Consider the following 3,611-nt stretch of genomic DNA (forward strand, 5'->3'; position numbering starts at 1 on the left):
CTGAAGCAGCAATAAAGAGCCTACCATCAAACAAAAGCCGAGACTCAGACAGTTTCCCAAGTGAAAAAAAAAATGGGGGAGGGGGTACTGGGGATGGAACCCAGGTGCATTTTTACCTCTGAACTAAACCACCAGCCCTATTTTTTATTCTTTATTTTGAAACAGGGTCTCACTGAGTTGCAAAAGGCCTCATTAAGTAGTAGCTGAGGCTGTCTTAGCCTCCCAAATACTGGGATTACAAGTATGTGCCACCATGCCCGACTTCCCAAGTGAATTTTATAAAACATTTATAGAAGAGCTAATCCCAATACTCCTCAATATATTTCATGAAATAGAAAGAAACAAGACTCTCCCAAATACATTCTATGAAGCCAACATCACATTAATACCAAAACCAAATAAAGACAGCTCAAGGAAAGAAAACTACAGGGTTATATTGTTGATAAACTTAGACATAAAACTGCTAAACAAAATACTAGCAACACATATTCAAAAGCATATCAAGAAAATCGTACATTATGATCAAGTAGGATGAAAAGCTAGTTCAACATACAAAAATCAATCCATGTAATTTTTCACATAAACAGAATCAAAGCCAAAAATCACATGATCATTTCAATAGATACTGAAAAAGCATTTGACAAAATCCAACATCCATTTATGCTAAAAGCACTGCAGAGAATCAGAATAGAAGGAACATACCTCACCATCATAAAGGCAGTCTACAATAGGCCCACAGCCAACATCATATTAAGTGAAGAAAACCTGTGAGAATTCCCCCTAAAAACAGAAACATGACAAGGATGTCCATTATCATCACTTCTTCTTTTTTTAATTTTTTATGGGTGCACTGTATTCATACAACATAATGGGATAAAAAAATAAACTTTGTAGACATACATGCACACATCGTCCAGTTAGCCCCTACACAACCCCCACCCCATTCCCTCCCCATCCCTCCTTCCCATGCTTGGCTTAGTGGTTGACATCTAGTATTATAGAAATTTATCCAAAATTAACAATGATAATCTCACATAACATTCATTTATCTGAATTCAAACTTTTGATCACTTAAAGATAACATTTCAATATTTCTTTTTGCTTTCTTTCTCACTAAATATTGTTGAAAAATAATAATTACATGAAAAAGAATAAAATTGGACCCTTACCTAACACCATATACAAATATTAACTCAAAATAGATAAAAGGCCTAAATGTAAATCTCAAGACTATAAACTTTTAGAAGAAAACCTGGGTCATAACACTTCACAACATTGAAATTGGCAGTGATTTCTTGGATATGATTTCAAAGGCACAAGTGACAAAAGAATAAATAAACTTCCTAAAAAATAAAAAAATTGTACATCCAAAGACAATGTATACAGAGTTAAAAGTTACTGATAGAATGGTATAAAATATTTCCAAATGCTATATCTGAAGGTATATTAATATTCCAAATAGAAATCTTAAAAATTAGCAACAATAAAAGCAAACAATACAATTTAGAAATAGGTAAAAGACTAAAATAAATAATGAATCTCCAAAGATTTTAACCAATAAACACATGAATATATTCTTCTTTGCTTAGTTGTCAGCTGGATAGAAAATATTGTTTCTCTGGTTCTGGTGTGTATTACCTATTTCTTTGTTGTTAATCTCTTTGAGTATTTTCTCTAGTGCTGGTTTTGAAGACATAAATTCCTTCAGTTTCTGTTTGTCATGGAAGCTTCTTATTTCTCCATCTAATTTGATAGAAAGTTTTGCTGGGGAGGAAATTTTTGGTTGGAAGTTGTTTTCTTTCAGAGTTTAGAATATGTTACTCCAAGCCTTTCTGGCTTTCATGACTTGGGTTGGGAAGTCTGGAGTGATTCTAATTGGTTTTCCTTTGCATGTTACCTGGCCTTTTGTTTTTGTTGCCTTTAAGATTCTCTGCTTAGCTTCTACATTGGTCATTTTGACAATTATGTGGCATGGGGATCCTCTTCTCTGATCCTGTCTAAAGGGAGTTCTATAAGTTTCCTGGACCTGTGTATCGACCTCTTGCTCTATGTTTGGGAAATGTTCTGCTATTATTTCTTTGAAGATATTAATCCCTTTGGTTTCACCTTCTTTTCCCTCCTCTATTCTGATTATTGTTAGGTTAGCTCTTTTAAAGTGGGCCCATATTTCTTCAATTTCAGATTCCTGCTGTTGGATTTTTTTTCTAAGTTATTAATTATGTGTTTTTGGAGTGATCATCTTCTAGGAGCAAGATTCTATTCTCCATGTGGTCTAATTGATTGTTTACAGTTTGAATTAATGCCTTTACTTCAATGATTGCTTACTTTATTTCTTTTAGAGTCTCTCTAAATTCTTTTCGAAAGTCCTGTATTATTTCTACAGTTATATTCCTGATTTGATCTTCTGGAGATCTATGAATTTCTGTGTTATCAGGTTCTAATATTATGGGGTTGTGGGCATTCGTTAATCTAGTGTTGTTCCCCTTTCCCATGATTTCAGAAGTTTGTGCCTTCTCTGGGTTCTTCCTTGGGTCACCACGACTTCACTTAGGGTGCTCTGGATCTCAAGTTTGTGGTAATCTCAACCACCACTACTCCTTTACTGGACTGTATCATAAAGTCTCAGAACCAGGGAGTTAATCGAGGCTTTGCAAAATCATAGGGGTGCCAGACTGGGCATTTTCCCATGGGGAGCTGTGACTAGGGTGTGGTATCTCTGTCACCACTACTCCTTTACTGGGTTGGACTGCAAAATCTCAGACCCAGGGAGATTATTAATGCTGCGCAAGTCCCTGGGGATTTCTCCACTGCAATTTTACTCACTACTATTGTGCGCACTGTCATGGGTGTGGTAGACTCGCCGCAGCTGCTGGCAATATGGTGCCACTGTCACGCCCTCAGCCATGAGGCTGGTGTATTTCTTTTCTGGATTTGAGCTCCGTTCTGAGAGCTTTGTTCTGAGTCCCTGGAAGGTGTGATGAGCTTGGCCACCGGGAGTTTTAGACGTTCTTTGCGCTGGAAGAACTGCTGAATTATACCTGAATGATCTGCAGCTGCTCACTTCAGCTCCTTGTTTACCTTTCCACTCTGCAGCCTGGTGCTGTTGTCGCGGCCCACTTGGCTAGCCCGGAATGGGGCGGTGGCTCAAGATGGCGCTTAGGCATGTTGCCAAGTCACGAGGCTGGCGGTGCCCTGAGCCTGCGCAGTGAGCCCTATCAGGCGCCCTACGGATGATCAGTGATGCAGCGCCTCATGCTACCACCAGCCCGCCTATGAGAGGGTTAGAAATGTGCATGCCCTAGCTGTGGGAAGCTTGGGGTTGGTGGAGTGATGAGGGAGGGGTTATGAGACTGATATATATTTGCCTGCTGTGCACATTGAGGGGGAAGCATTAAAAAGAGAAGCATTAAAGAGGAAGCATCATCAACAGACTTGGCGTTTGTGTCTTCTTTCTTGGGGCTCTGCAGGACGGAGCCTTAGGGACGGGACAGCTGTGATGCATGATGACACTGGTGTGGCTCTGCAATCCGGGCTGGTTTCTTTTCTGGTCTCTGGTTGTTCTTCTAGTCTTCTTTTTTTTCTGTCCCTTGTGTTTACATTTTTTATTTCTC

The sequence above is a fragment of the Muscardinus avellanarius genome (genome assembly GCF_963383645.1).
Source record: "Muscardinus avellanarius genome assembly, chromosome: 15".
NCBI classification, from domain to species: domain Eukaryota; kingdom Metazoa; phylum Chordata; class Mammalia; order Rodentia; family Gliridae; genus Muscardinus; species Muscardinus avellanarius.